This window comes from Arvicanthis niloticus, chromosome 1, assembly GCF_011762505.2.
Source record: "Arvicanthis niloticus isolate mArvNil1 chromosome 1, mArvNil1.pat.X, whole genome shotgun sequence".
NCBI lineage: Eukaryota > Metazoa > Chordata > Mammalia > Rodentia > Muridae > Arvicanthis > Arvicanthis niloticus.
This window is the reverse complement of record NC_047658.1, coordinates 30,753,601-30,780,198: the sequence shown is the minus strand read 5'-3', so window position 1 is coordinate 30,780,198 and position 26,598 is coordinate 30,753,601. Positions and strand designations below refer to the sequence as shown.

The 26,598-nt window shown below is 40.8% G+C and overlaps 1 long non-coding RNA gene and 9 other non-coding genes across 10 annotated transcripts in view; all 10 read left to right on the top strand.

Moving 5' to 3' along the window:
- Positions 1-595: 595 nt before the first annotated feature.
- LOC117699727 (small nucleolar RNA SNORD115) lies at positions 596-674 on the top strand. The gene has a single exon (XR_004605280.1). It is a non-coding gene; the product is annotated as a small nucleolar RNA SNORD115 (small nucleolar RNA).
- Positions 675-2,464: 1,790 nt separating this feature from the next.
- LOC117699723 (small nucleolar RNA SNORD115) lies at positions 2,465-2,543 on the top strand. Its single transcript, XR_004605279.1, has one exon. It is a non-coding gene; the product is annotated as a small nucleolar RNA SNORD115 (small nucleolar RNA).
- Positions 2,544-4,333: 1,790 nt separating this feature from the next.
- On the top strand, positions 4,334-4,412 carry LOC117699719 (small nucleolar RNA SNORD115). Its single transcript, XR_004605276.1, has one exon. It is a non-coding gene; the product is annotated as a small nucleolar RNA SNORD115 (small nucleolar RNA).
- Positions 4,413-6,202: 1,790 nt separating this feature from the next.
- Positions 6,203-6,281, top strand: LOC117699713 (small nucleolar RNA SNORD115). Its single transcript, XR_004605275.1, has one exon. It is a non-coding gene; the product is annotated as a small nucleolar RNA SNORD115 (small nucleolar RNA).
- A 1,790-nt stretch (positions 6,282-8,071) lies between these two features.
- Positions 8,072-8,150, top strand: LOC117699705 (small nucleolar RNA SNORD115). The gene has a single exon (XR_004605273.1). It is a non-coding gene; the product is annotated as a small nucleolar RNA SNORD115 (small nucleolar RNA).
- Positions 8,151-9,940: 1,790 nt separating this feature from the next.
- Positions 9,941-10,019, top strand: LOC117699698 (small nucleolar RNA SNORD115). The gene has a single exon (XR_004605272.1). It is a non-coding gene; the product is annotated as a small nucleolar RNA SNORD115 (small nucleolar RNA).
- A 1,790-nt stretch (positions 10,020-11,809) lies between these two features.
- On the top strand, positions 11,810-11,888 carry LOC117699691 (small nucleolar RNA SNORD115). The gene has a single exon (XR_004605271.1). It is a non-coding gene; the product is annotated as a small nucleolar RNA SNORD115 (small nucleolar RNA).
- A 1,791-nt stretch (positions 11,889-13,679) lies between these two features.
- Positions 13,680-13,758, top strand: LOC117699683 (small nucleolar RNA SNORD115). Its single transcript, XR_004605270.1, has one exon. It is a non-coding gene; the product is annotated as a small nucleolar RNA SNORD115 (small nucleolar RNA).
- A 1,579-nt stretch (positions 13,759-15,337) lies between these two features.
- The window catches only part of LOC117695221 (uncharacterized), a 113,231-nt gene continuing 101,970 nt past the window's right edge, over positions 15,338-26,598 (top strand). The window contains exons 1-2 of the long non-coding RNA XR_004604586.2: positions 15,338-15,491; positions 15,864-15,908. This is a non-coding gene — a long non-coding RNA (uncharacterized LOC117695221). The remainder of the gene's footprint in view (positions 15,492-15,863; positions 15,909-26,598) is intronic.
- Positions 15,549-15,627, top strand: LOC117699680 (small nucleolar RNA SNORD115). Its single transcript, XR_004605269.1, has one exon. It is a non-coding gene; the product is annotated as a small nucleolar RNA SNORD115 (small nucleolar RNA).

The following is a 26,598-nucleotide window of genomic DNA, read 5'->3' as shown; positions in this document are numbered from 1 at the left end:
AGTGAACAGTCCCTTCAAATTGAATGCGGGAAACATGGGTTTCTTTGATCAGACGCTAATATCTCAGAGAAGTTGCCCATATATTGTACTGTTTCCATGAATTGGAGATCTCCATCTGAGTATTGGACCCTCCCAAATGCCTTGGCAAAAGTCACACTTGATTTAGACACTGCTTTAGTGAGCCAGGATGTCTGTGCTGGAAGACCTAAGTCCTATGTCTTGATTGACTCTGCCACTGACATAGGAACCAAAATCTTGGGGTTGCTCTCCACAGTAGGATAGAAGAGGCAGTTGCAGTTGGGATTCTGCTCTAAAGAGTTATTTCTGGAGAAATATTAGACATTTTCAGTCACTTTGAAGAGTTAAATCATGTTGGGGTATCAAGTGCCTTGACAGCTTGCTCTTCTCTCTTTAGAAAAGACAGTCTTCTACATTTCAAGCTAGTACTCCCTTGCATCCCTGGCAGAGCATTCGACCAAACAGACGTCCACTCTCACATGTGAACATTCTTCTTTCTGAAGCAGTTTCTTCAGGTTAGGTAAGCACTCGGGTTCTGTCATATAAGAGCATAGGTAGCTGTGTTGAGTCGAGGCCTGGGTCAATGATGACAACCCAATGTCATGAAGAGAGGTGATGACATAAAAATCATGCTCAATAGGATTACGCTGAGGCCCAACCAGGAGGACAGGATTCCAAGTGGTTTTTTCTCTCTTTGGGGACCACTTGGGGACCTTCCTGAGCTTCTCAGAAGCCCTTGTCCTGTTTCCCATGCACGGAAACCTGGACACTCCTGGTGAACTTTGGTTGGCAAAGACTGTGCCAACAAGAACCTAGCCTCACAGTCAACTTGTATGCAAGTCTGCAGGACGCACCTACTGATCCCACCCCTGTTTTTTCTGCTGTTTTGCAGTCATCAGCTATGCCCCGGTAGAGCACAGAGAATCACAAATCTCAGGTAAGTGTAATGACCATTGCTACTGGCACCCTTAGAAATGTCCAGCGCCTTCATGGTTTGCTGTCAGAATTGGAGCCACTCTGCAGTTTTCATTTGAGGAAAAGAAACTAACCCAATGCCCCAAGGCGGGGAGGGGTGTTGATTTGGAGAGTCTTCTGCCATGTTGTTCTTCAGGTTTACAGGGGGAAAAGAATTTGGTTAAGTCCCCATTATTCTTACCCACATGATTATGAGCTACTCATCATGGTTACAGGGTGATAACTCATTCCTGAGAGAGGATTCACCATCTAGGTTGATCATACTGACAGCAGTTACAGGAGCTCTACAGAGACTTCCAAGCTCTGGTAGACTCTGCTTTTTTATTGACAATGGAGACCCAGGGGACAGAGCCTTGGTTAGTGAGACAGAAGTTGTTGGTAAATATCCAGTTTGTAGTGCCTGCACTTGATGTCTTGCCAAAAGCAAAACTATGGGGAAGTACTTAAAAACTCTCACCCCACATGGAACCTGCCCATGTGGAAGAGTTGAGGTTTTCTCTGTTGCCTTGGTACCATAACCTTCCAAATTTTCTTTATGGTGTTTCATTCAGCTCGTTCTAATTTTCACTGCATTCGCCAAAGAACATGTACTACATTCAGGAGACAAAGGCCTACCTAGGAAGCTTTTTCAGGGCATAACAGTGGTTTAGGAGGCAGATGGCAATGTCATTCATGTCACCATGCCTTCTACTAAACTCAGGAATGCGGTTCACCTTCTCAGTATACAGACATGGCAGGCCAAAACACCTTGACACAATTTGATCCTGAGCAGAACTTTGCAAACTCTCTGCTCGGCCCCCAATTCTCTGAACACTTCAAGTATCAGCATCAATGTCCCCCACTGAGTGGAAACAAGCAGGTTATAGTGTGCAGGGCAGTGAACAGTCCCTTCAAATTGAATGCGGGAAACATGGGTTTCTTTGATCAGACGCTAATATCTCAGAGAAGTTGCCCATATATTGTACTGTTTCCATGAATTGGAGATCTCCATCTGAGTATTGGACCCTCCCAAATGCCTTGGCAAAAGTCACACTTGATTTAGACACTGCTTTAGTGAGCCAGGATGTCTGTGCTGGAAGACCTAAGTCCTATGTCTTGATTGACTCTGCCACTGACATAGGAACCAAAATCTTGGGGTTGCTCTCCACAGTAGGATAGAAGAGGCAGTTGCAGTTGGGATTCTGCTCTAAAGAGTTATTTCTGGAGAAATATTAGACATTTTCAGTCACTTTGAAGAGTTAAATCATGTTGGGGTATCAAGTGCCTTGACAGCTTGCTCTTCTCTCTTTAGAAAAGACAGTCTTCTACATTTCAAGCTAGTACTCCCTTGCATCCCTGGCAGAGCATTCGACCAAACAGACGTCCACTCTCACATGTGAACATTCTTCTTTCTGAAGCAGTTTCTTCAGGTTAGGTAAGCACTCGGGTTCTGTCATATAAGAGCATAGGTAGCTGTGTTGAGTCGAGGCCTGGGTCAATGATGACAACCCAATGTCATGAAGAGAGGTGATGACATAAAAATCATGCTCAATAGGATTACGCTGAGGCCCAACCAGGAGGACAGGATTCCAAGTGGTTTTTTCTCTCTTTGGGGACCACTTGGGGACCTTCCTGAGCTTCTCAGAAGCCCTTGTCCTGTTTCCCATGCACGGAAACCTGGACACTCCTGGTGAACTTTGGTTGGCAAAGACTGTGCCAACAAGAACCTAGCCTCGCAGTCAACTTGTATGCAAGTCTGCAGGACGCACCTACTGATCCCACCCCTGTTTTTTCTGCTGTTTTGCAGTCATCAGCTATGCCCCGGTAGAGCACAGAGAATCACAAATCTCAGGTAAGTGTAATGACCATTGCTACTGGCACCCTTAGAAATGTCCAGCGCCTTCATGGTTTGCTGTCAGAATTGGAGCCACTCTGCAGTTTTCATTTGAGGAAAAGAAACTAACCCAATGCCCCAAGGCGGGGAGGGGTGTTGATTTGGAGAGTCTTCTGCCATGTTGTTCTTCAGGTTTACAGGGGGAAAAGAATTTGATTAAGTCCCCATTATTCTTACCCACATGATTATGAGCTACTCATCATGGTTACAGGGTGATAACTCATTCCTGAGAGAGGATTCACCATCTAGGTTGATCATACTGACAGCAGTTACAGGAGCTCTACAGAGACTTCCAAGCTCTGGTAGACTCTGCTTTTTTATTGACAATGGAGACCCAGGGGACAGAGCCTTGGTTAGTGAGACAGAAGTTGTTGGTAAATATCCAGTTTGTAGTGCCTGCACTTGATGTCTTGCCAAAAGCAAAACTATGGGGAAGTACTTAAAAACTCTCACCCCACATGGAACCTGCCCATGTGGAAGAGTTGAGGTTTTCTCTGTTGCCTTGGTACCATAACCTTCCAAATTTTCTTTATGGTGTTTCATTCAGCTCGTTCTAATTTTCACTGCATTCGCCAAAGAACATGTACTACATTCAGGAGACAAAGGCCTACCTAGGAAGCTTTTTCAGGGCATAACAGTGGTTTAGGAGGCAGATGGCAATGTCATTCATGTCACCATGCCTTCTACTAAACTCAGGAATGCGGTTCACCTTCTCAGTATACAGACATGGCAGGCCAAAACACCTTGACACAATTTGATCCTGAGCAGAACTTTGCAAACTCTCTGCTCGGCCCCCAATTCTCTGAACACTTCAAGTATCAGCATCAATGTCCCCCACTGAGTGGAAACAAGCAGGTTATAGTGTGCAGGGCAGTGAACAGTCCCTTCAAATTGAATGCGGGAAACATGGGTTTCTTTGATCAGACGCTAATATCTCAGAGAAGTTGCCCATATATTGTACTGTTTCCATGAATTGGAGATCTCCATCTGAGTATTGGACCCTCCCAAATGCCTTGGCAAAAGTCACACTTGATTTAGACACTGCTTTAGTGAGCCAGGATGTCTGTGCTGGAAGACCTAAGTCCTATGTCTTGATTGACTCTGCCACTGACATAGGAACCAAAATCTTGGGGTTGCTCTCCACAGTAGGATAGAAGAGGCAGTTGCAGTTGGCATTCTGCTCTAAAGAGTTATTTCTGGAGAAATATTAGACATTTTCAGTCACTTTGAAGAGTTAAATCATGTTGGGGTATCAAGTGCCTTGACAGCTTGCTCTTCTCTCTTTAGAAAAGACAGTCTTCTACATTTCAAGCTAGTACTCCCTTGCATCCCTGGCAGAGCATTCGACCAAACAGACGTCCACTCTCACATGTGAACATTCTTCTTTCTGAAGCAGTTTCTTCAGGTTAGGTAAGCACTCGGGTTCTGTCATATAAGAGCATAGGTAGCTGTGTTGAGTCGAGGCCTGGGTCAATGATGACAACCCAATGTCATGAAGAGAGGTGATGACATAAAAATCATGCTCAATAGGATTACGCTGAGGCCCAACCAGGAGGACAGGATTCCAAGTGGTTTTTTCTCTCTTTGGGGACCACTTGGGGACCTTCCTGAGCTTCTCAGAAGCCCTTGTCCTGTTTCCCATGCACGGAAACCTGGACACTCCTGGTGAACTTTGGTTGGCAAAGACTGTGCCAACAAGAACCTAGCCTCGCAGTCAACTTGTATGCAAGTCTGCAGGACGCACCTACTGATCCCACCCCTGTTTTTTCTGCTGTTTTGCAGTCATCAGCTATGCCCCGGTAGAGCACAGAGAATCACAAATCTCAGGTAAGTGTAATGACCATTGCTACTGGCACCCTTAGAAATGTCCAGCGCCTTCATGGTTTGCTGTCAGCATTGGAGCCACTCTGCAGTTTTCATTTGAGGAAAAGAAACTAACCCAATGCCCCAAGGCGGGGAGGGGTGTTGATTTGGAGAGTCTTCTGCCATGTTGTTCTTCAGGTTTACAGGGGGAAAAGAATTTGATTAAGTCCCCATTATTCTTACCCACATGATTATGAGCTACTCATCATGGTTACAGGGTGATAACTCATTCCTGAGAGAGGATTCACCATCTAGGTTGATCATACTGACAGCAGTTACAGGAGCTCTACAGAGACTTCCAAGCTCTGGTAGACTCTGCTTTTTTATTGACAATGGAGACCCAGGGGACAGAGCCTTGGTTAGTGAGACAGAAGTTGTTGGTAAATATCCAGTTTGTAGTGCCTGCACTTGATGTCTTGCCAAAAGCAAAACTATGGGGAAGTACTTAAAAACTCTCACCCCACATGGAACCTGCCCATGTGGAAGAGTTGAGGTTTTCTCTGTTGCCTTGGTACCATAACCTTCCAAATTTTCTTTATGGTGTTTCATTCAGCTCGTTCTAATTTTCACTGCATTCGCCAAAGAACATGTACTACATTCAGGAGACAAAGGCCTACCTAGGAAGCTTTTTCAGGGCATAACAGTGGTTTAGGAGGCAGATGGCAATGTCATTCATGTCACCATGCCTTCTACTAAACTCAGGAATGCGGTTCACCTTCTCAGTATACAGACATGGCAGGCCAAAACACCTTGACACAATTTGATCCTGAGCAGAACTTTGCAAACTCTCTGCTCGGCCCCCAATTCTCTGAACACTTCAAGTATCAGCATCAATGTCCCCCACTGAGTGGAAACAAGCAGGTTATAGTGTGCAGGGCAGTGAACAGTCCCTTCAAATTGAATGCGGGAAACATGGGTTTCTTTGATCAGACGCTAATATCTCAGAGAAGTTGCCCATATATTGTACTGTTTCCATGAATTGGAGATCTCCATCTGAGTATTGGACCCTCCCAAATGCCTTGGCAAAAGTCACACTTGATTTAGACACTGCTTTAGTGAGCCAGGATGTCTGTGCTGGAAGACCTAAGTCCTATGTCTTGATTGACTCTGCCACTGACATAGGAACCAAAATCTTGGGGTTGCTCTCCACAGTAGGATAGAAGAGGCAGTTGCAGTTGGGATTCTGCTCTAAAGAGTTATTTCTGGAGAAATATTAGACATTTTCAGTCACTTTGAAGAGTTAAATCATGTTGGGGTATCAAGTGCCTTGACAGCTTGCTCTTCTCTCTTTAGAAAAGACAGTCTTCTACATTTCAAGCTAGTACTCCCTTGCATCCCTGGCAGAGCATTCGACCAAACAGACGTCCACTCTCACATGTGAACATTCTTCTTTCTGAAGCAGTTTCTTCAGGTTAGGTAAGCACTCGGGTTCTGTCATATAAGAGCATAGGTAGCTGTGTTGAGTCGAGGCCTGGGTCAATGATGACAACCCAATGTCATGAAGAGAGGTGATGACATAAAAATCATGCTCAATAGGATTACGCTGAGGCCCAACCAGGAGGACAGGATTCCAAGTGGTTTTTTCTCTCTTTGGGGACCACTTGGGGACCTTCCTGAGCTTCTCAGAAGCCCTTGTCCTGTTTCCCATGCACGGAAACCTGGACACTCCTGGTGAACTTTGGTTGGCAAAGACTGTGCCAACAAGAACCTAGCCTCGCAGTCAACTTGTATGCAAGTCTGCAGGACGCACCTACTGATCCCACCCCTGTTTTTTCTGCTGTTTTGCAGTCATCAGCTATGCCCCGGTAGAGCACAGAGAATCACAAATCTCAGGTAAGTGTAATGACCATTGCTACTGGCACCCTTAGAAATGTCCAGCGCCTTCATGGTTTGCTGTCAGCATTGGAGCCACTCTGCAGTTTTCATTTGAGGAAAAGAAACTAACCCAATGCCCCAAGGGGGAGAGGGGTGTTGATTTGGAGAGTCTTCTGCCATGTTGTTCTTCAGGTTTACAGGGGGAAAAGAATTTGATTAAGTCCCCATTATTCTTACCCACATGATTATGAGCTACTCATCATGGTTACAGGGTGATAACTCATTCCTGAGAGAGGATTCACCATCTAGGTTGATCATACTGACAGCAGTTACAGGAGCTCTACAGAGACTTCCAAGCTCTGGTAGACTCTGCTTTTTTATTGACAATGGAGACCCAGGGGACAGAGCCTTGGTTAGTGAGACAGAAGTTGTTGGTAAATATCCAGTTTGTAGTGCCTGCACTTGATGTCTTGCCAAAAGCAAAACTATGGGGAAGTACTTAAAAACTCTCACCCCACATGGAACCTGCCCATGTGGAAGAGTTGAGGTTTTCTCTGTTGCCTTGGTACCATAACCTTCCAAATTTTCTTTATGGTGTTTCATTCAGCTCGTTCTAATTTTCACTGCATTCGCCAAAGAACATGTACTACATTCAGGAGACAAAGGCCTACCTAGGAAGCTTTTTCAGGGCATAACAGTGGTTTAGGAGGCAGATGGCAATGTCATTCATGTCACCATGCCTTCTACTAAACTCAGGAATGCGGTTCACCTTCTCAGTATACAGACATGGCAGGCCAAAACACCTTGACACAATTTGATCCTGAGCAGAACTTTGCAAACTCTCTGCTCGGCCCCCAATTCTCTGAACACTTCAAGTATCAGCATCAATGTCCCCCACTGAGTGGAAACAAGCAGGTTATAGTGTGCAGGGCAGTGAACAGTCCCTTCAAATTGAATGCGGGAAACATGGGTTTCTTTGATCAGACGCTAACATCTCAGAGAAGTTGCCCATATATTGTACTGTTTCCATGAATTGGAGATCTCCATCTGAGTATTGGACCCTCCCAAATGCCTTGGCAAAAGTCACACTTGATTTAGACACTGCTTTAGTGAGCCAGGATGTCTGTGCTGGAAGACCTAAGTCCTATGTCTTGATTGACTCTGCCACTGACATAGGAACCAAAATCTTGGGGTTGCTCTCCACAGTAGGATAGAAGAGGCAGTTGCAGTTGGCATTCTGCTCTAAAGAGTTATTTCTGGAGAAATATTAGACATTTTCAGTCACTTTGAAGAGTTAAATCATGTTGGGGTATCAAGTGCCTTGACAGCTTGCTCTTCTCTCTTTAGAAAAGACAGTCTTCTACATTTCAAGCTAGTACTCCCTTGCATCCCTGGCAGAGCATTCGACCAAACAGACGTCCACTCTCACATGTGAACATTCTTCTTTCTGAAGCAGTTTCTTCAGGTTAGGTAAGCACTCGGGTTCTGTCATATAAGAGCATAGGTAGCTGTGTTGAGTCGAGGCCTGGGTCAATGATGACAACCCAATGTCATGAAGAGAGGTGATGACATAAAAATCATGCTCAATAGGATTACGCTGAGGCCCAACCAGGAGGACAGGATTCCAAGTGGTTTTTTCTCTCTTTGGGGACCACTTGGGGACCTTCCTGAGCTTCTCAGAAGCCCTTGTCCTGTTTCCCATGCACGGAAACCTGGACACCCCTGGTGAACTTTGGTTGGCAAAGACTGTGCCAACAAGAACCTAGCCTCGCAGTCAACTTGTATGCAAGTCTGCAGGACGCACCTACTGATCCCACCCCTGTTTTTTCTGCTGTTTTGCAGTCATCAGCTATGCCCCGGTAGAGCACAGAGAATCACAAATCTCAGGTAAGTGTAATGACCATTGCTACTGGCACCCTTAGAAATGTCCAGCGCCTTCATGGTTTGCTGTCAGAATTGGAGCCACTCTGCAGTTTTCATTTGAGGAAAAGAAACTAACCCAATGCCCCAAGGCGGGGAGGGGTGTTGATTTGGAGAGTCTTCTGCCATGTTGTTCTTCAGGTTTACAGGGGGAAAAGAATTTGATTAAGTCCCCATTATTCTTACCCACATGATTATGAGCTACTCATCATGGTTACAGGGTGATAACTCATTCCTGAGAGAGGATTCACCATCTAGGTTGATCATACTGACAGCAGTTACAGGAGCTCTACAGAGACTTCCAAGCTCTGGTAGACTCTGCTTTTTTATTGACAATGGAGACCCAGGGGACAGAGCCTTGGTTAGTGAGACAGAAGTTGTTGGTAAATATCCAGTTTGTAGTGCCTGCACTTGATGTCTTGCCAAAAGCAAAACTATGGGGAAGTACTTAAAAACTCTCACCCCACATGGAACCTGCCCATGTGGAAGAGTTGAGGTTTTCTCTGTTGCCTTGGTACCATAACCTTCCAAATTTTCTTTATGGTGTTTCATTCAGCTCGTTCTAATTTTCACTGCATTCGCCAAAGAACATGTACTACATTCAGGAGACAAAGGCCTACCTAGGAAGCTTTTTCAGGGCATAACAGTGGTTTAGGAGGCAGATGGCAACGTCATTCATGTCACCATGCCTTCTACTAAACTCAGGAATGCGGTTCACCTTCTCAGTATACAGACATGGCAGGCCAAAACACCTTGACACAATTTGATCCTGAGCAGAACTTTGCAAACTCTCTGCTCGGCCCCCAATTCTCTGAACACTTCAAGTATCAGCATCAATGTCCCCCACTGAGTGGAAACAAGCAGGTTATAGTTTGCAGGGCAGTGAACAGTCCCTTCAAATTGTATGCGGGAAACATGGGTTTCTTTGATCAGACGCTAATATCTCAGAGAAGTTGCCCATATATTGTACTGTTTCCATGAATTGGAGATCTCCATCTGAGTATTGGACCCTCCCAAATGCCTTGGCAAAAGTCACACTTGATTTAGACACTGCTTTAGTGAGCCAGGATGTCTGTGCTGGAAGACCTAAGTCCTATGTCTTGATTGACTCTGCCACTGACATAGGAACCAAAATCTTGGGGTTGCTCTCCACAGTAGGATAGAAGAGGCAGTTGCAGTTGGCATTCTGCTCTAAAGAGTTATTTCTGGAGAAATATTAGACATTTTCAGTCACTTTGAAGAGTTAAATCATGTTGGGGTATCAAGTGCCTTGACAGCTTGCTCTTCTCTCTTTAGAAAAGACAGTCTTCTACATTTCAAGCTAGTACTCCCTTGCATCCCTGGCAGAGCATTCGACCAAACAGACGTCCACTCTCACATGTGAACATTCTTCTTTCTGAAGCAGTTTCTTCAGGTTAGGTAAGCACTCGGGTTCTGTCATATAAGAGCATAGGTAGCTGTGTTGAGTCGAGGCCTGGGTCAATGATGACAACCCAATGTCATGAAGAGAGGTGATGACATAAAAATCATGCTCAATAGGATTACGCTGAGGCCCAACCAGGAGGACAGGATTCCAAGTGGTTTTTTCTCTCTTTGGGGACCACTTGGGGACCTTCCTGAGCTTCTCAGAAGCCCTTGTCCTGTTTCCCATGCACGGAAACCTGGACACCCCTGGTGAACTTTGGTTGGCAAAGACTGTGCCAACAAGAACCTAGCCTCGCAGTCAACTTGTATGCAAGTCTGCAGGACGCACCTACTGATCCCACCCCTGTTTTTTCTGCTGTTTTGCAGTCATCAGCTATGCCCCGGTAGAGCACAGAGAATCACAAATCTCAGGTAAGTGTAATGACCATTGCTACTGGCACCCTTAGAAATGTCCAGCGCCTTCATGGTTTGCTGTCAGAATTGGAGCCACTCTGCAGTTTTCATTTGAGGAAAAGAAACTAACCCAATGCCCCAAGGCGGGGAGGGGTGTTGATTTGGAGAGTCTTCTGCCATGTTGTTCTTCAGGTTTACAGGGGGAAAAGAATTTGATTAAGTCCCCATTATTCTTACCCACATGATTATGAGCTACTCATCATGGTTACAGGGTGATAACTCATTCCTGAGAGAGGATTCACCATCGAGGTTGATCATACTGACAGCAGTTACAGGAGCTCTACAGAGACTTCCAAGCTCTGGTAGACTCTGCTTTTTTATTGACAATGGAGACCCAGGGGACAGAGCCTTGGTTAGTGAGACAGAAGTTGTTGGTAAATATCCAGTTTGTAGTGCCTGCACTTGATGTCTTGCCAAAAGCAAAACTATGGGGAAGTACTTAAAAACTCTCACCCCACATGGAACCTGCCCATGTGGAAGAGTTGAGGTTTTCTCTGTTGCCTTGGTACCATAACCTTCCAAATTTTCTTTATGGTGTTTCATTCAGCTCGTTCTAATTTTCACTGCATTCGCCAAAGAACATGTACTACATTCAGGAGACAAAGGCCTACCTAGGAAGCTTTTTCAGGGCATAACAGTGGTTTAGGAGGCAGATGGCAATGTCATTCATGTCACCATGCCTTCTACTAAACTCAGGAATGCGGTTCACCTTCTCAGTATACAGACATGGCAGGCCAAAACACCTTGACACAATTTGATCCTGAGCAGAACTTTGCAAACTCTCTGCTCGGCCCCCAATTCTCTGAACACTTCAAGTATCAGCATCAATGTCCCCCACTGAGTGGAAACAAGCAGGTTATAGTGTGCAGGGCAGTGAACAGTCCCTTCAAATTGTATGCGGGAAACATGGGTTTCTTTGATCAGACGCTTATATCTCAGAGAAGTTGCCCATATATTGTACTGTTTCCATGAATTGGAGATCTCCATCTGAGTATTGGACCCTCCCAAATGCCTTGGCAAAAGTCACACTTGATTTAGACACTGCTTTAGTGAGCCAGCATGTCTGTGCTGGAAGACCTAAGTCCTATGTCTTGATTGACTCTGCCACTGACATAGGAACCAAAATCTTGGGGTTGCTCTCCACAGTAGGATAGAAGAGGCAGTTGCAGTTGGGATTCTGCTCTAAAGAGTTATTTCTGGAGAAATATTAGACATTTTCAGTCACTTTGAAGAGTTAAATCATGTTGGGGTATCAAGTGCCTTGACAGCTTGCTCTTCTCTCTTTAGAAAAGACAGTCTTCTACATTTCAAGCTAGTACTCCCTTGCATCCCTGGCAGAGCATTCGACCAAACAGACGTCCACTCTCACATGTGAACATTCTTCTTTCTGAAGCAGTTTCTTCAGGTTAGGTAAGCACTCGGGTTCTGTCATATAAGAGCATAGGTAGCTGTGTTGAGTCGAGGCCTGGGTCAATGATGACAACCCAATGTCATGAAGAGAGGTGATGACATAAAAATCATGCTCAATAGGATTACGCTGAGGCCCAACCAGGAGGACAGGATTCCAAGTGGTTTTTTCTCTCTTTGGGGACCACTTGGGGACCTTCCTGAGCTTCTCAGAAGCCCTTGTCCTGTTTCCCATGCACGGAAACCTGGACACCCCTGGTGAACTTTGGTTGGCAAAGACTGTGCCAACAAGAACCTAGCCTCGCAGTCAACTTGTATGCAAGTCTGCAGGACGCACCTACTGATCCCACCCCTGTTTTTTCTGCTGTTTTGCAGTCATCAGCTATGCCCCGGTAGAGCACAGAGAATCACAAATCTCAGGTAAGTGTAATGACCATTGCTACTGGCACCCTTAGAAATGTCCAGCGCCTTCATGGTTTGCTGTCAGAATTGGAGCCACTCTGCAGTTTTCATTTGAGGAAAAGAAACTAACCCAATGCCCCAAGGCGGGGAGGGGTGTTGATTTGGAGAGTCTTCTGCCATGTTGTTCTTCAGGTTTACAGGGGGAAAAGAATTTGATTAAGTCCCCATTATTCTTACCCACATGATTATGAGCTACTCATCATGGTTACAGGGTGATAACTCATTCCTGAGAGAGGATTCACCATCGAGGTTGATCATACTGACAGCAGTTACAGGAGCTCTACAGAGACTTCCAAGCTCTGGTAGACTCTGCTTTTTTATTGACAATGGAGACCCAGGGGACAGAGCCTTGGTTAGTGAGACAGAAGTTGTTGGTAAATATCCAGTTTGTAGTGCCTGCACTTGATGTCTTGCCAAAAGCAAAACTATGGGGAAGTACTTAAAAACTCTCACCCCACATGGAACCTGCCCATGTGGAAGAGTTGAGGTTTTCTCTGTTGCCTTGGTACCATAACCTTCCAAATTTTCTTTATGGTGTTTCATTCAGCTCGTTCTAATTTTCACTGCATTCGCCAAAGAACATGTACTACATTCAGGAGACAAAGGCCTACCTAGGAAGCTTTTTCAGGGCATAACAGTGGTTTAGGAGGCAGATGGCAATGTCATTCATGTCACCATGCCTTCTACTAAACTCAGGAATGCGGTTCACCTTCTCAGTATACAGACATGGCAGGCCAAAACACCTTGACACAATTTGATCCTGAGCAGAACTTTGCAAACTCTCTGCTCGGCCCCCAATTCTCTGAACACTTCAAGTATCAGCATCAATGTCCCCCACTGAGTGGAAACAAGCAGGTTATAGTGTGCAGGGCAGTGAACAGTCCCTTCAAATTGAATGCGGGAAACATGGGTTTCTTTGATCAGACGCTAATATCTCAGAGAAGTTGCCCATATATTGTACTGTTTCCATGAATTGGAGATCTCCATCTGAGTATTGGACCCTCCCAAATGCCTTGGCAAAAGTCACACTTGATTTAGACACTGCTTTAGTGAGCCAGGCATGTCTGTGCTGGAAGACCTAAGTCCTATGTCTTGATTGACTCTGCCACTGACATAGGAACCAAAATCTTGGGGTTGCTCTCCACAGTAGGATAGAAGAGGCAGTTGCAGTTGGCATTCTGCTCTAAAGAGTTATTTCTGGAGAAATATTAGACATTTTCAGTCACTTTGAAGAGTTAAATCATGTTGGGGTATCAAGTGCCTTGACAGCTTGCTCTTCTCTCTTTAGAAAAGACAGTCTTCTACATTTCAAGCTAGTACTCCCTTGCATCCCTGGCAGAGCATTCGACCAAACAGACGTCCACTCTCACATGTGAACATTCTTCTTTCTGAAGCAGTTTCTTCAGGTTAGGTAAGCACTCGGGTTCTGTCATATAAGAGCATAGGTAGCTGTGTTGAGTCGAGGCCTGGGTCAATGATGACAACCCAATGTCATGAAGAGAGGTGATGACATAAAAATCATGCTCAATAGGATTACGCTGAGGCCCAACCAGGAGGACAGGATTCCAAGTGGTTTTTTCTCTCTTTGGGGACCACTTGGGGACCTTCCTGAGCTTCTCAGAAGCCCTTGTCCTGTTTCCCATGCACGGAAACCTGGACACCCCTGGTGAACTTTGGTTGGCAAAGACTGTGCCAACAAGAACCTAGCCTCGCAGTCAACTTGTATGCAAGTCTGCAGGACGCACCTACTGATCCCACCCCTGTTTTTTCTGCTGTTTTGCAGTCATCAGCTATGCCCCGGTAGAGCACAGAGAATCACAAATCTCAGGTAAGTGTAATGACCATTGCTACTGGCACCCTTAGAAATGTCCAGCGCCTTCATGGTTTGCTGTCAGAATTGGAGCCACTCTGCAGTTTTCATTTGAGGGAAAGAAACTAACCCAATGCCCCAAGGCGGGGAGGGGTGTTGATTTGGAGAGTCTTCTGCCATGTTGTTCTTCAGGTTTACAGGGGGAAAAGAATTTGATTAAGTCCCCATTATTCTTACCCACATGATTATGAGCTACTCATCATGGTTACAGGGTGATAACTCATTCCTGAGAGAGGATTCACCATCTAGGTTGATCATACTGACAGCAGTTACAGGAGCTCTACAGAGACTTCCAAGCTCTGGTAGACTCTGCTTTTTTATTGACAATGGAGACCCAGGGGACAGAGCCTTGGTTAGTGAGACAGAAGTTGTTGGTAAATATCCACTTTGTAGTGCCTGCACTTGATGTCTTGCCAAAAGCAAATCTAAGGGGAAGTACTTAAAAACTGTCACCCCACATGGAACCTGCCCATGTGGAAGAGTTGAGGTTTTCTCTGTTGCCTTGGTACCATAACCTTCCAAATTTTCTTTATGGTGTTTCATTCAGCTCGTTCTAATTTTCACTGCATTCGCCAAAGAACATGTACTACATTCAGGAGACAAAGGCCTACCTAGGAAGCTTTTTCAGGGCATAACAGTGGTTTAGGAGGCAGATGGCAACGTCATTCATGTCACCATGCCTTCTACTAAACTCAGGAATGCGGTTCACCTTCTCAGTATACAGACATGGCAGGCCAAAACACCTTGACACAATTTGATCCTGAGCAGAACTTTGCAAACTCTCTGCTCGGCCCCCAATTCTCTGAACACTTCAAGTATCAGCATCAATGTCCCCCACTGAGTGGAAACAAGCAGGTTATAGTGTGCAGGGCAGTGAACAGTCCCTTCAAATTGAATGCGGGAAACATGGGTTTCTTTGATCAGACGCTAATATCTCAGAGAAGTTGCCCATATATTGTACTGTTTCCATGAATTGGAGATCTCCATCTGAGTATTGGACCCTCCCAAATGCCTTGGCAAAAGTCACACTTGATTTAGACACTGCTTTAGTGAGCCAGCATGTCTGTGCTGGAAGACCTAAGTCCTATGTCTTGATTGACTCTGCCACTGACATAGGAACCAAAATCTTGGGGTTGCTCTCCACAGTAGGATAGAAGAGGCAGTTGCAGTTGGCATTCTGCTCTAAAGAGTTATTTCTGGAGAAATATTAGACATTTTCAGTCACTTTGAAGAGTTAAATCATGTTGGGGTATCAAGTGCCTTGACAGCTTGCTCTTCTCTCTTTAGAAAAGACAGTCTTCTACATTTCAAGCTAGTACTCCCTTGCATCCCTGGCAGAGCATTCGACCAAACAGACGTCCACTCTCACATGTGAACATTCTTCTTTCTGAAGCAGTTTCTTCAGGTTAGGTAAGCACTCGGGTTCTGTCATATAAGAGCATAGGTAGCTGTGTTGAGTCGACGCCTGGGTCAATGATGACAACCCAATGTCATGAAGAGAGGTGATGACATAAAAATCATGCTCAATAGGATTACGCTGAGGCCCAACCAGTAGGACAGGATTCCAAGTGGTCCTTTCACTCTTTGGGGACCACTTGGGGACCTTCCTGAGCTTCTCAGAAGCCCTTGTCCTGTTTCCCATGCACGGAAACCTGGACACTCCTGGTGAACTTTGGTTGGCAAAGACTGTGCCAACAAGAACCTAGCCTCGCAGTCAACTTGTATGCAAGTCTGCAGGACGCACCTACTGATCCCACCCCTGTTTTTTCTGCTGTTTTGCAGTCATCAGCTATGCCCCGGTAGAGCACAGAGAATCACAAATCTCAGGTAAGTGTAATGACCATTGCTACTGGCACCCTTAGAAATGTCCAGCGCCTTCATGGTTTGCTGTCAGCATTGGAGCCACTCTGCAGTTTTCATTCGAGGAAAAGAAACTAACACAATGCCCCAAGGTGGGTAGGGGTGTTGAATTGGAGAGTCTTCTGCCATGTTGTTCTTCAGGTTTACAGGGGGAAAAGAATTTGATTAAGTCCCCATTATTCTTACCCACATGATTATGAGCTACTCATCATGGTTACAGGGTGATAACTCATTCCTGAGAGAGGATTCACCATCTAGGTTGATCATACTGACAGCAGTTACAGGAGCTCTACAGAGACTTCCAAGCTCTGGTAGACTCTGCTTTTTTATTGACAATGGAGACCCAGGGGACAGAGCCTTGGTTAGTGAGACAGAAGTTGTTGGTAAATATCCAGTTTGTAGTGCCTGCACTTGATGTCTTGCCAAAAGCAAAACTACAGGGAAGTACTTAAAAACTCTCACCCCACATGGAACCTGCCCATGTGGAAGAGTTGAGGTTTTCTCTGTTGCCCTGGTACCATAACCATAATCTATTTATCTATTATCTATCTATCTATCTATCTATCTATCTATCTATCTATCTATCTATCTTTCCCACACACACACCCCTGCTCTGTCTCATTTTTCTTGTCCTCCCTTTTGAATTTTCATGTCACATTTTTAAGAATTTCAAAATATCTCTTTTTTAATTTTATTTGTTAGGATAGCTTTGTCTAGGTCTGGTACATACATCTTTAATTCCAGTACTTGGGATTTAAAGGCTGAAGTTCAGATAAACCATGAATACATAATGAAACCATGTCTTATACAAAAAAAAAACTTCTTACTTTGATATTTATACTAAAGATTATTACTTTCAGATTTATTATTCTTAATTTGGGGATGTTGAAAATCAAATACAAAGCCTTAAACATTCTACACAAGCAGTCTACCTCTGAACTTGGCATCTGGTTCTGTTTCCACTTTAATTAACACTTTTTGTAGTGCTAGAGATCAAACCTAGGACTTAATGTATCCAATGTAAATACTCTATTGCTGTGTTAAAGACCCTGCCAATTTAACATTTTATGTAAGGCAAGTCCCTTTTATCACATTAACTTTAAGGGGGTGAGGGATTGGTCTGGTAAGTCTTATGTTTCTGAGGGATAGATTATTCAGAGATGATATTAAGCATAGTAATTCTTTGTTGGCAGCATTAACTTTCATGTAACAGTATAAATATAAATTCATTTAGGGGTTACCGAAACATAGAAACTCTGATGTAATTAGTCAATTAAGCCTAATTAGTGGATTAATCTGAAGGCATTGTTGGAAATTGGTAAGTAGAACAAGTAGGTCACCCATGTTGTTGTCTGTAGGTTGCAGCCATGTCTTAGGCTTTTCGTCTCTCTTCCTGGTTCTTGGCCAGTATAAAGCAAACAGTCTTGCTACATTTATAATGTCTTCTGCTATGATGTTCTGCACTTGTAACCAACAAAAGCAATGAAAGCCATAGATCATAGACTAAAACCATCAATACTATGAGTCAAAACAACTGTTTCCTCTTTTTAAATTGTTCAAGTATTCATCACAGCAGATAGAAGATGCTATTCTTTAGCACTTTAAAAACTGTCCTACTTTAAAGCATGATGTTTCTATTGAGATATATGCTACATATATGAGAGTATACTGTTTCTTTTGTTTTCAACATTCTCCTGGGGTGTGTGTGTACACATGCACACATACATATACACATATCTGTGTGGCACAAGATGATGATTATGCCCTATGGCATATTACATAGACCAAACCTAGAATCCTGTGAACTACCTGTACTTGGATAACTTTCTCCTAGGATAGGATGTTTAATGCCATTAATACTTCAGTCCCTTAAATTTTTCTCTTTATTTCATCTTGAACACAAATCAATTCAAACCTTCATCCTATTGTAACAGTTTATGCTGTTGATTCAAGCCAGGAAATTGGATAAGCAAAGTAAATGTGCCAACTTCAAGTTCAAACTAAAAAGTTGCCTTTTCAATAGTGCCCCAACAATGCCGCAACCTTACTTCATTCCTTGTTCATTTTTTCTCTTCTTTCTATATATTTTCAGATAACTAATCATCTAGGTAAGATTTTTATTTTTGAACAATTTGTTGTTTCATTGATGTTTTCAAGTCTAACATTCATTTGCTATTATTCCAGTCTTTTAACATTCCAGTCATGTGTTACTTGTTTTGAATCCTCAATCATTAGGCTTGAATGTCAGTTAAATTTGCAGTTTAGTAATCTCATGCTTTTACTACATTCACATAATTTCTCAGATAATTTACACATTTCTAGCTCTTTCTGATTAACCACTTATTGGTAGTTTTCCCCCATCTTATAATGATTTTGAGCACACCTTTGACCCATGTAATAATGGCTTGGCATCTGTGTACTTAAGTAGATACTCATTCCACATTTTTCAGTCTTCGTTTGGAAAATGCCTGTTCAATGATCCTGGACAGAGTTCCACAAACTTTGGGCCCATGACCAATACAGTCATTGAAACACTAGAGAATTCTTTCATTTCAATCCTAAACTGGCTGGCACAAAGATGGACTAGAATCCTGTGGCTGTTGGTACAGGCACATATTTGAGAAGCATTCAAAACCTATAGCTACTGATGCTAAAACAGCACTAAAATATGCCTAAATTCCATTACCACCAAGTCCTTTGTAGTCAGACAGTAGTGTATAATAGAATGCAGATCAATTCCATCTAGCAGGAGCTACATGTTCCTATGTGATACAAGAAAAGGTTGGCAGCTTAAATCACAGGAGGGAGTCTTCTTTCAGAGGTCATAATATTCAGCTCAATAAAGGGTTTCACTGTCAGGCCTGGTTGGTATCGGGGTCCATAGTAAAAATTCCATGCTTACTTATCGATTTTATTCACTCTATCAAACTGTATGAATGCACAGTTTTGCTTATAAATTAGTTGGTGGATATTTTGAATTTCTTACATGGTGACTATTTTGAAGAGTGTAGCTTTTAAAAATTGGTGGAAAGCTTTTGTTTGAATACTTCAGCACATTTGGTGATATACTTGCTTGTCAAAAATCAAGTCATATTAATAATTCTCTTTAGTTTACTGAGGAACCACCAACAATATAATTTACACTTATATTAGTAATAAACAAAAAATCTAATTTTCCCATATTAACCAATATATAATTCTCCTCTTTGAAGAGAAAAGCCATCTAGTGTGTATAATAAAGCAACTGATTTTGGATGCAATTTTCACTCAACTAAGGAAAAGTAAAGTTGAGCATCTTTTCAAGTTTATGCCACTATGTATATGTATGCTTTAGAATCTAAAAGTTTAGAAGTCTTTTATTTCGTTCATTATTTAACTCAATTGTTTTTGCTGCAGAATTACCAAGTCATATAGCTATTCCATACACTAGATCCTTATCAGATACCATGTGATTGTGATGCACTAAAAACTTACTTGTTCTTTTAGTTTTTGTCCTATACATGAAAGTTAATTTTAAAATTGAAGATTTTTGAAGGTTGAGAATATTTATAATTCTTAAACCTTTTATTCATTTTTAGAAAAATGATGATCTACAATTATCTTTTGTAAGTGAAAACACATACAACTTTATATAAATATTTTTGTTCATGTTACTATTGGGTATACAATAAGATCATTAAAATCAGTAATCCTGAATATCAGTTTAATTTTAATTTTATACACAATAGTTATGTCTCTGACCACACATACAAATATAGCCAAATGTTAAAGCCTTATATATTATGTACCCATCAACTATCTATAATTGCTACACGTTTCCTTGAGTCAATGAATTGTGATACTCCAAATACAGGCAAATTTTTACCTAATTAATAACATTTGTTGTTGTTGTTTCTATTTATTAAAACTACTGTCTATTGAGTTTTTACTTCAGCTTGACATACTCTACCAGTTTCTTTACACAGGTCTTCTAGCCGTTGTCTACCATAGGTTTACGTATGTGGAAAAGTTTCATGTTTACAAAATAGGTTTTTTCAGAACTGATACATTTACATTTTTAATATACTGACTTCTTGTGTATTATTTCTGACAAGAAATAAGACACCATAGCCAGCCAGTGGTGGTGCACACCTTTAATCCCAGTGCATGGGAAGTAGAGGTAGGTGGATCTCTGTGAGGTCAATGCCAGCTGGGTCTACAGAGCCAAAGCCAAAAATACTCAGGAAAACAAAACAAGACAGAAAAAAAAAAGAAGGAAGGAAGGAAGGAAGGAAGGAAGGAAGGAAGGAAGGAAGGAAGGAACCCACCTGCTATAACTACAGAGAACTTCTTAAGTGGAACTAAGTAGCTTCTCAAACTCTTATCACAATCATAGGCTTGGTTATCAGTAATTTGACACAAAATGAATGTTTTCTCCTCAGAGTTATTGAAGTTCTTTATTGAGGTGGGGTCTCATGTAGCTGGGGCTGCCCATAAGCATGTGTATTCAAAGACCTTACATTTCAACTTTCCTTTTCTTTTTTTCAGTTTTGTTAATGGTTACATTATATTTTTTTGGAGCTTTGATATTTACAACTTTGTAAATACTGTTATGTTGCCTTAGTCAGTTGACTAATCCTCACATAATAACCCCTGTTTCCTCTAAGCATCTTATTATTAAACGGTCTCTACCCCTTTCCACAAATCTGACTATATATATATATATATATATATATATATATATATATATATATGAAACAATCTAGAAATTAGTAATTCAAGTTCCAACCCTTGCTTTCCAATACCGTTTCTTTGCTGTGATATTCTAAGCATGACAAAAACAGTATACCTTGTAACTATTCAAAATGATCAATGAAAATATGAAAACAGTTAAGTTGTAGGACTAGGAACATACAATAACTAACTGTAATTAACAAAGATGAAATAGATGAAGAATAAGCAAAGTACAGTAGATTCAGTACTTAGCATCACTGAGGTTTTATATTCAGAGAATCCTACAATGATCCTTTCCCTCTAAATAAATTTTCACATGACTTCTGTATGATGTGATGCTGTGATGCAAAAGCATCTGAATTATGAAGGACTTGGATTTTTTCATTTTAATTACTGATTTTCACACTTAAACTTAAATTTGAGCTGACAGATTAATTGCAAAAGGCTTCCTAGAGGACTACTTTATTTCAAAGTACCACAAATCACACCTGTATAAAATGAACATAGAATATGGACTTTGTTAATTTCTAAAATTCTTCAGTAATACTGGATTTACCAGCCAAATTGAATACTGAGGTTGTTTAAGATTAAATCATGATCTTTACAACTTGAGATGAGTCTAAATTGCTACCTCTCATGTTAATGTTATTCTAATTATTTATTTAAAGCAGGATCTCACTAAGTATTCCTGGCTGGCCTTAAATTCAAGAGATTCTCCTGCTTCTGTGTCCTAATGCTGAGACTAAAGTAATGAACTAACAATATTTGGATTATTTAAAAACAAACAAACAAACAACCCATAGACCTAGTAGTAATGAATTCTCAAAACTTTTACTCAAGAATTCCTGGCATAATATTACCCTCATTTTTTCAGAAACTTCCCTGGATAAAAAATCTCAGTGTTAATGTTTAAATTCACCTCCTACATTCTTCACTCTTTCTGCTTCTGTACCCTACTCTCAGTTCCCATGAATCTCTCTTCCTCTTAACTCTGGACATCTAAAACTTCTATTAAGTTAGCCAGTAATTTAATTGGAGACATGGATATTAGTTGCTTCTCTTTTTGTTGCTTTCAAGATTCTGTCTCTGACTTTTGGTATGTATGATTATAATGTATAATGTATATGTATAATGTATAAGTAAGTACTTTTTAGGGTTTACCCTAGACTATACTGGAAATCATATGCATGTAAATTTGTGCCTTAAAAATGAAGTTTTCCAGCTATTACTCCCTGAAAATGTATTCTAGATTTTCTACATTAGTTCCTTCGTATACAATTATAAATCATGTAGACTTTTTAATATTTTGCTTGTTTCTCAGATTCTATTTAAAATGTCATTTTCTGCAATTCTTGGGCCAGCTCAAATTTTCTTTAATGCTATAGTGAATTTTTAAAGTTCAGACTGCTTTTTAGGTCCATTGTTTTGACTTTTAAAAAATTTGTAGTTTGTTATTTTTAATTGTTTCATGTAGGTTTTATTTCATTTATTATTGTTTTCCTTTTGCTCCTTTGCCATACCTAAGGCAGTTTTGCATTTTAAGTCTTGCATTTATACTTCTTCAGAAATGGTTTCTGCCAAGTTACATTCTTTTCTTCAGTATGCCATATTTTGCCTGAGACATTGCAAATTAGCATTTGAAAATCCACTCATCGTTCCAATCTTGGTTATAGACATCTAATCAGCTTAAGTGAAACATAGTCTTCTCAATGATTATTCTATGAATTAATTTTTCTTAAGCCTGTGTGTGAGTTTCTTAATAGTCCAATATAAAAAGCTACTCCTTAATGTCCTTTGTTGTCTTTCCTGATATTTCTCTGAGCATATAGTAAAATGGCTTTCCCAGTAAGTCACATCATACTCTCTTTTCTATATTCTGGTTTAGTTGAGACAGAAAAAATACTCCTTTAAGTGGCCCTCAGGATCATTCTTTCTATCTTAGAGAAATTTGGATGCAAATACAATTAGAATCATAAAATCATTTTAAATGTGAATTTGGCTTTCTACAGTTTTTCTGATAGCTGCATAGCATACCACAATTGTCTTACAACTATTGTTCTAAGGGTCTTCTACATAGTAGGCAAGTGCTATCAATGAACTAAATCAACAAACCTGATAGCCTTACTATGACTTTAGGGTTTAGAATGTGGTATGTTATGACAAATGCTCAAAACACGTTTTTTTTTTAAATGTCATTTCACTGTTGTGTGAGGTACTCCATGTCACTTACAGTTGTTCACAAGAGTGTTCAAGTAACTAATTATGGGTTTATTGTTATCCTACCAATGACTCAACCAGGTATTTAAAATTTGCAAATTCAACTGTAGATATGTCATTTTTTTGTAGTCCAGTTATGAAAGGTTTTACTTCCAGTAATCTAGGACTGCTCTTAAGTATGTGTACAGATTTGCCTTCTGTTTTCATAATCCTTTAATAATTATTAATTGCATATAATTATGCAATTAATGTTTCAAAGCATATTTTGCTATTAATATGGTTCAGAATTTTTTTGACAAAACATTAAAATTTGTCTCCATCCTTTAAAAAAACTATTCATTTTTAATATGTACTTGCTCTTACACATTGCATATAGGCAGGCCCTTTTAAAAATCAAATTAAAAATTTCTTTCTAATGTAGTTTATATTATAGCTAAGTTTTATAACTTTGGTATTCAGTTCATTAGCACCATTATGTATTTTTTTTCCTTTGTGCTTTTATTTATACTGAGTATTGTATTAGTTCCCTAAAGTTGCTTGCTGTATTACTACAAACTAAATGACTGACATAGTACAAAATAAATTCATTGTGTTAATTTTGGAGGTTAAACACAGTAAGATTCACATTCTTTAAACAAACAAACAAACAAAAAAGTATTATCAGGGCTATACTTTATCTAAAATCTGTATAGGAGAATCATTGTCTCTTTTAGGTTCTGATTTTTTTTTCTTCTTTTAAAGTAACCTTTGGTATTCTTTGTCTTGTAGAAACAATACTCAATCACTTACTCATTATTACTTAATCACTTTCTTCCTATTTGTTTGGTCTCCTTATCTAGTATGGGAATCAGTCATACAAAATTACAATCATTCTAAAGCCACCATTCTCAGTTGTATAAAACTGGAAAGATACTTCCAGTCAAGTGCCTCTTCACAGGTATTAGGACTTCAATACATTATGCTGGGGAAGCCCAGTTTGTGTAATTGCATTTTAATTTTGTTGTGTTTTTAACTTCAACTATTTTGATCTAGTGGGTGTTTTAGAGCTCAAAGCATACATCTTTTTGGTCTAACTTCAAGTTAAACCCACTGTTCAACCTTTTGAGCAGTGTACAGAAGTTACAAAATGGTATCTTTTCTCATTTTTGATTTTTATTACCTGCATAACTTGAATTTCCTCTGTAGTATGTAACTTTGAAGAACTGTTATTTCTTACAGATTTGTCATATGTGATATATACATATATAAATTCCAACTCAGCTCTTTGAATAGATGAATATTTGCCTTTTGCATCATTTCCTGCTACTTGAATCTTATGTCAGATTTTTTTTTTATGATCACTATTTAGGAAAATGGGCTATGTGAACTGGTGAAATTTTCTTCATGATTGTCAGATATAGTAATCTTAAATCTTTATGTTTAGTTTATCAAACATAAAATTTCTGGTTATCTTCAAAATTCTTTCTTGTCTTTCATTTTCTTCCTGTTAAGGAGCTTTGATTTTCACATACTACAGATGTATAGGCCAAGTTGTTGCTTCTCTTGTTACTTTTATGATAGCTAGATGTTAGCCCTTGCCAACATTTTCTGTAAAATAGGAGCCTGAGGTTAATTATCATAAGTAGTTAAAAGAAATACTTGATCAAAATCCAAATTATGTCTTCAGACCATCAGCTGATCCTAAGAAAATTACAGTACTAGTGTCTTACCAGGGTGGCGAAATGTTTTTAGGCATTTGTTGAGTTTTATAACTTTCAGATTTGTAATTATATGTTTTCATAAGTGCAATCAAGGCTAATTGTAACACAATTTCAAAGAGTTACAAGAAGCTATTAACTCACTAGGAATCCTTCCAGCATTCTGCTCACCTTCCTTAGGTATCCCTTTGCAGGCTCACACAGAAAGGACAAACCTCAGTTTACAATGAGACAAATGAATTGCCTTCTCCTTTGGCTTTTTCGTTTCCCCTTCTGACTTTACAGAACAATACATTTAGTAATAGTTAAAAGACAAGCCCAGTGACATGGTTTAGCACGGAAGTGGACTTGCCACACTATACCTCACAATGTATGTTTAGTCCCAGAAGCCATACAATAGAGAACCAACTCTGGCAAAATGGTGTCTACATATGAAATTCCAGAAGAATGACATTTGATATGCTACAAGAGGAGGCAAAATTTTTCAGGCGTATACTATTTACTAAAATTGACAGGAGCACACTGCTAGTATTTTAGAGAGTTTAGGACAGCCTGAGAAATAGGAGAAGAATAGGAGAGAAAGGTTCTGAGTGATTTACACATGGCATCAATGACTATCAGTGGATCCCACAAATGTGCATGCATGCACACGCGCGCACACACACACACACACACACACACACACACACACCAAAATTTAATGAACAAGGCATAAAATTCTAATCCTCCATAGAAATAAAGACTAGTATTTTATAGAATAACTTTCCAATTTTTTTGCCATGAGTGACATGTAACTGAAATATTACCTTGTATGACAGAAAAAAAAAAAAAAAAAAACCCTGAATTCACACAACTAAGTTCATCACTAAAGAACTGGAGGTTTAAAGTTTTACTAGATAACTAAAGACACATAACTACAGACTTATGTCCCCTAAAGTGCTGTTATACATGACAATTAGACACAGATTATTTTCCTTTTTATTGAATATTATATTTACATTTCAGATTTTATCCCCTAGCCCCCTTCCCCCCACCACCCAGGAACCTTCTAACCCATCCCCCCTCCTCTTGCTTCTATGAGGATGTGCCCCCACCTGCCTCCCCACTCCCACCTCTCCATCCTCAAATCCCCACCCCCCGACTTGGTGTTCATCCTTCATGGGACCAAGAATCTCCTCTCCCACCTATGCCAGACAAGGCCATCCTCCCCTTCATGTACAGATGGAGTAATGGGTCCCTCCCTATGTGCTCCCAGGCTGGTGGTTTAGACCTTGGGGAGCTCTAGTTGGTTGGTATTGTTGCTCTCCTCATAGGGCCACAAACCCTTTCTGCTCCTTCAGTCTTCTAACTTCTCCATTGGAAAATCCTTGATCAGATCAGTGGTTAGCTGTGAGCATCAGCCTCTGAATGTGTCAGCCTCTGGCAGACCTCTGGGATGGAGACCCAGGTGGAATGGTCTCCAGACGGCTCCTCCTTCAGTTTCTGTCCCACACTTTGTTTCCATTATTTTCATTTTATTATTTACACTTGAGTTGGTTATGTAAAAACAGACAGAGCAAAGACAGTAGAGATGAAAAGCAAAAAATACCCTTAAATAATGGATTCACAAATGGAAATTAAAGAACTTGGAGGAATAAGTTGAGAGTCACATAGTAATGAATGAATGGTTTGAAGTCATGTATAAAAACATGATGTATTTACCCACTGTCATCTAAGGAATAAATGAGAAACAAGCTGGTTTTCCTTCTGTTGCTTTCCCATACAGGTGTGCCCCTAAGACCAGTACAGAATTGTATTTTCCCTCCACAGTGGGAAGATGTAAGGAGTATCTGAATGGGTAGTAAAGCTGCATAACAGATGAGTTTTCATATACAGGAACAATCTTTGTAATGATTTTTTTCTTAGCTTTTTACTGAATAGTTTTGTAGAAATTTGCACGTATGGTCTGGTTGGCTAACCAGGACCTTTGTCTTTGCACTCATTTCATCTACACATCCATTCAATAGCTGTATTACAGCCTGGGCATTGGA